Raw genomic sequence first — 10,705 nt, forward strand, 5'->3', positions numbered from 1 at the left:
TTTTGTTGATTGTGAAAAATTTGCAAGGTTGACAAAGATGCATATGGTAGAATCACAAAAGATGGAGTCATAAAAATCAAATAACAAACAAGGAAATGACAAATATGTCAAGTCAATATTTAAGGAAGGAAATATGCTAAGTAATTAATGGCTAAAATCAATGGCCGAGTGATTCTTGCATTATTAGAGGGGTACTATATCTTGAGATAAGTTGTTATAGATTCTTATTCACCTCAGTAATATCTCTACTGATTTTTTCCTTTTATTAGTTGCTTGTCTAAGTTATTATTATTATTATTTTTAAAGAATTTTGGTCTTTGCTTGTGCAGGTATTTGTGATAATTTGAGGTTTATCACTAATGCTATTATGGAGAGATTGAAGAATTGGATTTGGTTAGAGTTTTTGCTAATATTATGTAAAGTTACCATTGAGAAAGAAGAGAATAATATAAGGATTATTATTTTGTATTATTAAATTCTTGTAAACAAATAATTTTATTAATTGAAAATTACATAAAGATGTTACTGGATTCTTTTGTATTAATATATTATTTGTTTTTGTTGATTTTTATATTAATACATTTGTAGAGCTTGCAATTAAAATTATAATTTTTTTTCTTTAAGTAAATGTTATTCGCAACTTGCATATGAATGTTGTTGAAAATAATAAGTAAACTAAGGCTTTAACCACATTTATTGAGTGTGGTTAAATATATTTTAACAACGGGACGAAGAACTTTTCACTACACACTGAAATATTGTTGAAGATGGTTTCACTTAAGACAATATCAACATTTACAACGTGCGGTCGAACGTTGTCGAAGGTGTTTAACAACATACATTATACGTTGTTGAATCCCTTTTTTCTTGTAGTGTTAAAAATTATAAAATCACTCTAGTATGCATGTTTTTAAGAGTTATGATATGAAAAAAATGAAATAAGATTATTAAATAAATAGATGATATTTTGGACATTTTAACATTTAAAAAAAATTAACCTCTACTCTAATAAACCCAAAATTTGAGTTTTGCTAGTAGAGAGAAAACAACTTATTTAATCTTTAAAAGTTCTACTAAAAAAAAATCAAACGGCAACAAAAATATTAAAAAAGAGTTTATGGAATTAAACAAGTACATACTTATTACCATTAGATAAGAAAATAAACACTTATTTTAGCTCTAAAATGTTTTTAAATGTAATATCATTGTTTTTACTTCGTATGTTGTTAATACTTACTACCAATATGCTACATCTCACTTATAAATATTAATAAGGAAATGAAGCAAGTAGAGTCTCGGAAGAAAACTCGTGAATGCGTAATATAATTTCACATTTAAACAAAAAGAAGTTGATTAAGATTTTACTAATTAATTATATTTTCTTTAAGTTTTGAGAATTGATATATTAAAGAATAAGATAGAGTTTTGGGCATTTTACTATCGACGGCTGTGAATTTTAACATAAGGGTTTGACTATGTTGGAACTGCTCTAAAGTAGAGTATGCATTCATAACCACACGATTAAAGTTATAATGTGTTTTTTACTATTTATCACTTTGTATGTGTAGCTGTGATTTGTGCTCTACCTTGGAGCTCCAAGGTAGACCATTGCCTTAACATAAATTCACAATAGATGATTAAATTTTACGTTATCAAATGAAGGGTACGGATAATATATGAGAGCATATTATGACGTATTTAGCATTGTAAAAAGGTTAGTTTTTTTTCCCCTGCACATTGAATCTCTCCAATTGATGTGTTATTTTTTTATATTTGTTTAAATGCTAGTATTGTTTTTTCATTAAATCTATGATAGTGAAGTTTTCTTGATGAATACTCAACATTTGATTTTACACTTAGCTGGATTAGAGAAGAATGAAGTTTTCTACCTGCTTGAATATCAGTTAATTCATATGAAGTTTTATTCTTCATGAATACACTCAAGACTTAAGTAAACAAAAGCCGAGTGTAAAATTTGATTAAGTGTATGAATTCTTTACTTAGATCTTTAGTCAATTATAAATTACGAAACTGAAATGTGAAATTATTAAGTAATCTACTTCCCTCGAATGACAAACCAGGCCACTACCAGCCACAGGTGTCATTTAAGGCATCCTCCATTACATTGTTTGCTAAATTATGAAAATGAAATAATTTTTCAAAAGGAAATTGGTTAAGAGGTAAAAGTAGTAAATTTTCTTTTTGGAAAGTTCAAGGTACTGTATTGTTTTTTTTTTTTTAAAAAGGTAGGGGAATAAATAAAGTTCAAACTTTCTCCCAAGCTATATAAATACACATTAATTAATCATTTGGTTAATAAGATTCATTTTACCAGCTTTCATTTTATCACTTTCTCTCAATTTCCTTTTCACTTTCTCACACTTTCTTGCTTTCCAAACACTCCTAATTTAAGAATCAATCAAGAGGTGATTCATAAGCTAGCATAATAAATCTTTTTGTGAAAATCATCACTTATAATTCAGGAACACTCGTATTCTATCGTCAAGAATTAATAAACAATTATGCGGAAGCGCACTTGAATCCATAATGTACAATTGCACTCTAGAGTTGTGTGGTTTATCTTCTAAATCTATATGTTCTTCTAGGGAAATTTTTAAACTCTCTATGCTCTCTCTCTAATGATGGGATGTAGTAGATAATAGAATGATATGTGTGTCTTGAGGACCATAACCACTTATAAAGTTAACTTTTCATGTTGTCTTTAGGTACTCATATTTCAGCTCATCATAAGAATAGAAATTACCCTTAATTCTATACACATTAAAGGCCCACACCCTATTAGATACATTAAAGCTTAAATTACTAAATACCTTAATAGATCACTTTTAATTGGGCGTAACCCTAATATGACAGTCCACAACACAAATTATTCCCATATAAGCCCAACGTTGGATTAAGAATCCAACAATGCTGGATTAAAAATCTAACAATATCCTACTTGGGCTATATGTATAACCTTATAATGATGTTTTGCAAAAATAATTGTATGAGCTCAACCCTACTGTCATTACCGAAACATATCTATAACTAATCTGGTCCATCAATCATACGAACATAGGATCAAAGCGGCCTTTGTTACAACTATCGTGAAATACTAACTAGGCAACCCAAGAGGGGGGGTGAATTGGGATTCTAAAAAATTATTCAATAATAAAGAAAATCTTAATGCAATTATAACTCAAATTCAAAGCAATAATAATTAAGATGATCACAATATAAAAAGGTAAGGGAAGAGAGATTCAAACACGAGATTTTTACGTGGTTCGGCCAACCTTGCCTACGTCCACGCCTCCAAGCTTTCCGGGCTTGAGGATTCCACTAAGCAAGCCTCCAAGGCTTCAAATGCTTACACTTGACTTCCAAGGTGTCAATGGACCTTTACAACAAGAGATTATCCCCAATCTCTTAACCCAAGTGTATCCCAACACTTACAATCACTCAAAGTAAAAGATTACAAATTTGTTTTGCCTCTCACAATATACAAGATAACTCAATGATGCTTAATATGTGAATAGATGAAGCAAGAATGTGTTCTAAGCTCTATAAAGATTGTATTCTCGAATATTAGCTCAAATGGTTGTGTTGTGATCAATCTTCTTTGAATTTGAATGAGCTTATTTATATTTGGAACTGAAAAACTAGTCGTTACAAACTGTCGGACAGAAAACGGTTCGCCGTTAACCATAAACGGTTAACCGTTTCGGTTGGTCAAAGTTACCGTTGGGCCAGATTTCAAATAAACGGTTTGCCGTTTAGGATTGCCCTTTCGCCATTAACTTCCAGAAGCCTGTAATATGAGCATTGGGTATCCGTTTACACTAAACGGCTAAGGCCTTGCATGAAGCAACATTTCTGGATATTATCGGTGAATCGTTTTAAACAAACGGTTAGCCGTTTGTCTCCAGTAACCTGCACAATGAACATCAGTTAATCCGTTTTCATTTAGCGGTTAAGGGTTTGCATAAGGTGGCTTCTCTGGGTATTATCGGTTGACCGTTTAAAATAAACGGTTTGCCGTTTGGCTCCAGTAACCTGCACAACAATTTAGCCTTATCAGTTTTCGTTAATCAATACCATAGGAGGACAACCTTCAATTCTGGACGTTATCGGTTAACCGTTTAAAAATAAACGGTTCACCGTTAATGTCCAGTAGCCTTCCCATCTTAGTGAAATACTAACTAGGCAACCCAAGAGGGGGGTGAATTGGGATTTTAAAAATTATCCTAGGCAAACCACATAACAATTTAATCTATTGCCTTAATCAAATTGAAAACAATAAATTCAATCATGAACAATATTAAAAGAGTAAGGGAAGAGAAAACAAACACAATGATTTTTACGTGGTTCGGCAATCCCCGCCTACGTCCACGCCTCCAAGCTCACCGGGCTTGAGGATTTCACTAAGCTAGCCTCTCAAGGCTTCAAACGCTTACAATTGACTTCCAAGGTGTCAATGGACCTTTACAACAAGAGATTATCCCCAATCTCTTAACCCAAGTATATCCCAACACTTACAATCTTTTAACTTGATTTTACAAAAAGGATTACAAATGAATCTCTCTCACACAATGTGTTTGATCACAAATGAAAGCTCAATGTGTGAATGAATGAGATGAATACAAAGATTTAAAGCTCAATGAAAGTTGTATTCTCTATATTTTGCTCAATGATGATCGTTGGAATTCTTCTTGTTTGAATTGGATTGAGCTTATTTATAGTTGGAGCTGAAAAACTAGCCGTTATAGATTGTCTGCACGAAAACGGTTCGCCGTTAACCATTAACGGTTAACCGTTTAGGCTGGTCAAAGTTACCGTTGGGCCAATTTTCAAATAAACGGTTAGCCGTTTAGGCTTACCCTTTCGCCGTTAATTTCCAGAGACCTGCGAAACAAATTTGGTTTAACCGTTCTTACTAAACGGTTCAAGGTTAGCAATCTGGAAATAATCGGTTAACCGTTTTCAGTAAACGGTTCACCGTTAGTTTCCAGAATCATCATTTTAACAATACTTTGCAGAACATGCTTTCTGGAAATTATCGGTTAGCCGTTTTTAAATAAACGGTTAGCCGTTTGCTACAGTGATTGCTACAGTAACCTGCACAGTGCACTATTTTCCAAAATTACAGTTTGACCCCAAAACTTTACAAAACTGTACTATAGCCCAAAACGTTATGAAACTTTGCAAATAGGTCCAATTTCAGAATTTCTAAGTAATGCTTTGTTAATCCCAAAACTTTCTAAAATTATGTTATAGCCCAAAATGCTATGACACTTTTCAAATAAGTCCTTCACCAAAATTTCAAGCAATACTTGTTTGTTTCAAAGTTTTCAAAATGCTTTCAATTAAACCATAAACTTTGAAAAACAACCAATTTCATAAAATCATTTTTCCATTAAATATGAAACATTTATAATGTGAAAATAATGATTTATTATTTAAAAAGAATAAAAACAATCAATTTCATAAAATCATTTTTCCATTAAATACAAAACATTTATAATGTGAAAATAATGATTTATTTAAAAAGAATATTAAATAATTTGAGCTTAAAAGATTAATCATTCTTAAACTTATTTGTTATCATCAAAATCAATATTATGGAAACATATATGTTAACACTTAGGAGTTTTCCGTTAAGCATAAACGGCTAGAGCTTAGGCAATATGATGCTCTCTGGTGATAATCGGTTAACCGTTTAAAAACAAACGGTTTACCGTTAATTCCCAGTAACCTCCCTATCTTTTGTATTTTCCGTGTTTCATAAACGGTTAGAGGTTTAGGAAATGTGTTACTCTCTGCCTATAATCGGTTAACCGTTTAAAATAAACGGTTCACCGTTTATGACCAAAATTGCAATTTTAAACAAGTTTGCAGAGAATTTCTTTCTAATTTGAAAATCCATCTTTTATGAAGAAATAAGGTAATGATTAAAAAGGTTTTCGTTTATTAAGAAAATAGTTCCAATATTTTTGTCAAAATACATTTAAAATTTGTTATCATCAAAATCAATATTATTAACATATTTATGTTAACAATCTCCCCCTTTTTGATGATGACAAATTTCATTCAATGTTTTAGCTCCCCCTTAATATGTGCTCCCCCTACATGTATGGCCAAATTGAGAATTGTGAATAAAAGGATTCTTGCTTTAAATCTCCCCATTTTAAATCCAAAAAAAAAATTTCCCATTAAAAAAAATCATCTTAAAAACCACAAATTATCTCCCCCTTCATCATCAAAAAGAAAAGAGGAAATAAGAAATACGCAAATCCGTTTGAAAAAAAAATTGTCCGGTGGAAATTTCGGCAGAGTTTCCCCTTAAAAATGAGCAAAACCAGTAATACAAAATGAGAGAAAAAACACTTCCAAAAATAGATTAACATCAACTGCTTCTTCCAACAAACCAACAACTCCATGAACAAAAATATATCAACACTCCAATATCCACAAATAGTCTAATATGATAATATCCAACAATCAGTCAATCACAAATCAATCACAAATCATCAATCATGTAATCATCAATCATGTAATCATCAAGAACATCCCAAATATATGCATCAAAATCCATAAGAGAAATATAAAAATGCTAAAAATCAAAATGAAGAATGTATGTGCGAAAACAGAGCTCAGAAACTATGGAGAAGATGTGCTCCCCGGATCATAGCCGAAATAGCCGAGAATAGTGCGCTGTCCAGCGATAAGCTCCATCTGCTGATCAAGGCTCTGCCGCTGGAATATCTGAAAGTCAGAACGCAGTTGCTGGTGGTCACGGGAAAGAGTGTCCAACCGATCAAGAATCAGCTGCTAGCGGTCCGAGATCCGCTGAACATCAGTGATCAGCTGCTGCACGGCATCTGAAGCAGGAGGCTGAACTGAAGCTGGAGGTGGCATAGAGGCAGATGGCTGCACAGGAACAGCAGAAGGCTCAGGAGCAGGAGGTGGCTCGGAAGTGGAGGGAATGTCAGCATCCATCGTATGCTCCTCAGAGTCTGAGTCAGCTGGAGGCTGAGGAACAAAATGGCGACGCGGAGGATGAGGATGAGCGCCTAGTCTAAAGTCAGGAAGCTGATCGGGACGATAGACATCATTGAGCATCCGATCGTCCTCTGGAGCAATTAAGGTATCCCGGTTTTTGGAGTTGCTTGTCTTTATCCACACTCCATTCTTTCTAGAGAATCCGATACTGGTAACTGCCTCGGAACCAATCCGTCGAGTCTCCATATGTCCAGTATCAAGAAGTGGCACCTCAAAGCGTCGCAGTATTTTAGTGATGATACTGCCGTAGGGAAGCAAGCGGTGGTTGACCGCTGGAGTACTCAGCATATGTCGCACAATAATATACCCGAGGTTAATGGGACGATCTGTAAGAAGGCTATCCAATAAGGTGACGTCTAACCTCGTAACCTCATCCGAGTGACCCTTCCTAGGAGTCACTATGTGCTGTAGAATAGAGTGAAGAATACGAACTTGGAGAGGTAAAAGTTGAGACCGAAATGGAAGCATACAAATATCATCCGATAAGTCTCGACGACGACATATATTACGGACGCCGTGAGTATGAGAAAAGGTATCAAAGGAGAGGGTTTTCCTAGAGGTGTAGATGTCAATCCCCTCACAAGAGATACCTAGAAAGTCAGCTAAGTCCGCATCATCAAATTCTATGGGTATACGGCCGACTTGAGTGACTATCCTATTTGGGCGAGTATCAGAGATTTCCATGTTGGAGTAAAAGACTCGCACTAAGTTTGGATAAACTCGGTCATCAAAATCAATGCCAGACTCCCAAGGGCGAAGCATATCCTGAATACTTCTACCACATACAACCAAATTACTGAAATCATCAATGTCAACAAAGAAGGAGTCAAGTACCTTTCGACCATCAAAGCGATCTTCGAACCGCTTAGCCAAGGCAGGTGTGGGGAAGTGAATCCTTGAAAATTCAGAGACCGCCCGAGGTGGTATGGGATTCCTTGGAGGTACAGATTTACGCCTGAGATTTCTCCGAGAGGGTTCAGCCATGGAAACACGTAATGAGGAGTAGAGGATGTGAGTAGGATGATCAATTTGGTTGGAGAGAGGTGAAAATCAGATTAAGAACGAAGAGATCCGACCCGCGACAGTTAGGGTTTAGATTTGAGATTTTTGAATTTTGGGCTAGATTTGAAGTTTTGAATCGGTAGAAATGTCTAAAGGTGACAAGAAATGATTTTGAGGGTTTGATTTGGCACGAAAAGCAAGAAAAATGAGGATTTGAAGACAAGAAGACCTTCGGCTGCGCAACAATGGAGGAAACGGTGAGAGGGTAACTGGAGGAGGAGAAGAAAGGCTTTGAACAGTTTATATATTTTGCGAAAACGGTTAACCGTTTATTGAAACGGTTAAAGGGTAACTATCAGGGATTAAGAGAAAAATAAACGGTGAAGGCTTAAACACATAACGGCTACGGAGTAACTGTTAGAGGACTCGCTGTTGAAAAACGGTTCACCGATTGTGGCAAACGGTGAAAGGGTAACTAGACAGACACACAATCTCGTTTCTGGAATTAAACGGTGATCCGTTTATAGGAAACGGCTAACCGTTTATTTTATCTGTAATTTCGCACATTTGATTTAATTTTTTGGCCCGCAAATAATATATTCCAAAATCATTTAATTGATCTGAAAATATTTTATGAGCCAATTTAATGCATGATTCATGAACATGTTTTCAACCAATCAATTCATATAATCAAGATATATCAATGCAAATTTATCATTTGTCTACCAAGCTCAAGCATTTCATAAATAATAATCAATCAATTTAGTACACTCAATAGCATGAATAGAGATGTTTAATGCAAAAATTTCATCATCCCAAGTTCATGTCGAATTTTTGAAAATTGTTCTTCGCAAAGCGGTTTTGTGAAAATATCGGCAAGTTGTTTTTCTGTGGAAATAAACTCTAATGCAATATCTCCCTTTTGAACATGATCTCTCAAGAAATGATGTCTTATTTCTATATGCTTGGTTCGAGAGTGTTGAATGGGATTCTTTGAAAGATTTATAGCACTAGTATTATCACACTTAATAGGAATTTGTTCAAGATTAATGCCATAATCTCTAAGTGTTTGTTTCATCCAAAGTGCTTGTGCACAACAACTTCCGGCAGCTATATATTCAGCCTCGGTAGTTGAAAGTGCAACAGAATTTTGTTTCTTGCTAAACCATGAAACAAGAGAGTGTCCTAGAATATAGCAAGTTCCACTAGTGCTCTTCCTATCCACTTTATAACCAGCAAAATCCGCATCCGAAAAACATGTTAAATCTATATGAGTTCCCCTAGGATACCAAAGGCCAATATCTATGGTTCCACTCAAATAACGGAAAATTCTTTTAACAGCAAGCAAATGAGATTCCTTGGGACATGACTGAAATCTTGCACACAAACATACACTAAACATGATATCGGGTCTACTTGCAGTCAAATAGAGTAGGGATCCGATCATACCTCGATACATTTTGATGTCCACTTCTTTACCTTTTTCATCTTTGTCCAGCTTGGTTGTTGTGCTCATTGGTGTATTCTTGGTCTTTGAATCATCAATGCCGAATCGTTTGAGTAGATCCTTTACGTACTTGGCTTGATTTATGAAAATTCATTCCTCGTTTTGTTTGATTTGAAGTCCAAGGAAGTATTTCAACTCTCCCATCATACTCATCTCAAATTCTTTGCTCATACATGATGAAAATTCTTTACACAACAACTCATTAGTAGAACCAAAAATGATATTATCAACATAAATTTGAACAATAAGTATGTCTTGGTTCTTATGCTTAACAAAAAGAGTAGTATCCGCTTTACCCATTGAAAAGTCATTTTCCAACAGAAAATTCTTAAGTCTATCATACCATGCTCTAGGTGCTTGTTTTAAACCATACAAAGCTTTAAGCAACTTATAAACATGATTTGGAAATTTTTCATTTTCAAAACCAGGGGGTTGTTTTACATACAATTCTTCCATAATATACCCATTTAGGAAAGCACTTTTCACATCCATTTGAAATAAAATAAAATCTTTATGACATGCATATGCTAACAACATCCTAATGGATTCTAACCTTGCTACAGGAGCAAAGGTTTCATTAAAATCAATTTCTTCTTCTTGGTTGTAGCCTTGAGCCACTAATCTAGCTTTATTTCTTACAACCACACCAGATTCATCCATCTTATTCCTAAACACCCATTTAGTACCTATTACAGATTGATGTTCGGGTTTATGAACTAATTCCCACACATTGTTTCTTTCAAATTGATTTAACTCCTCTTGCATTGCCATAATCCAAGATTCATCATTTTCAGCATCCTCAAAGGATTTTGGTTCAATTTGAGAGATGAATGCATTATGCTCACAAGTATTTCTAAGTGATGATCTAGTTGTTATACCTCGTGAGGGATCTCCTAAAATTACATCTTTAGGGTGAGAAGAGACATACCTCCACTCCTTGGGGAGTGTTTGAGAAGTACCTTCATTTTGCTCCACATTAGGTTCTTCATGATGTTCCTCTTGAATTCCATGTGGTGCATCCTCTTGATTGTCATTTGATACTTCTTCTTCTTGTTCTTCTTTTCCTGCATCATCATCAACAACGACTTTCTCCGAAGAGGAGGGGTTAGACTCATCAAATGTGACATGCATAGATTC

The sequence above is a fragment of the Citrus clementina genome, unplaced genomic scaffold (genome assembly GCF_000493195.1).
Source record: "Citrus clementina cultivar Clemenules unplaced genomic scaffold, Citrus_clementina_v1.0 scaffold_3, whole genome shotgun sequence".
Classification (NCBI taxonomy): domain Eukaryota; kingdom Viridiplantae; phylum Streptophyta; class Magnoliopsida; order Sapindales; family Rutaceae; genus Citrus; species Citrus x clementina.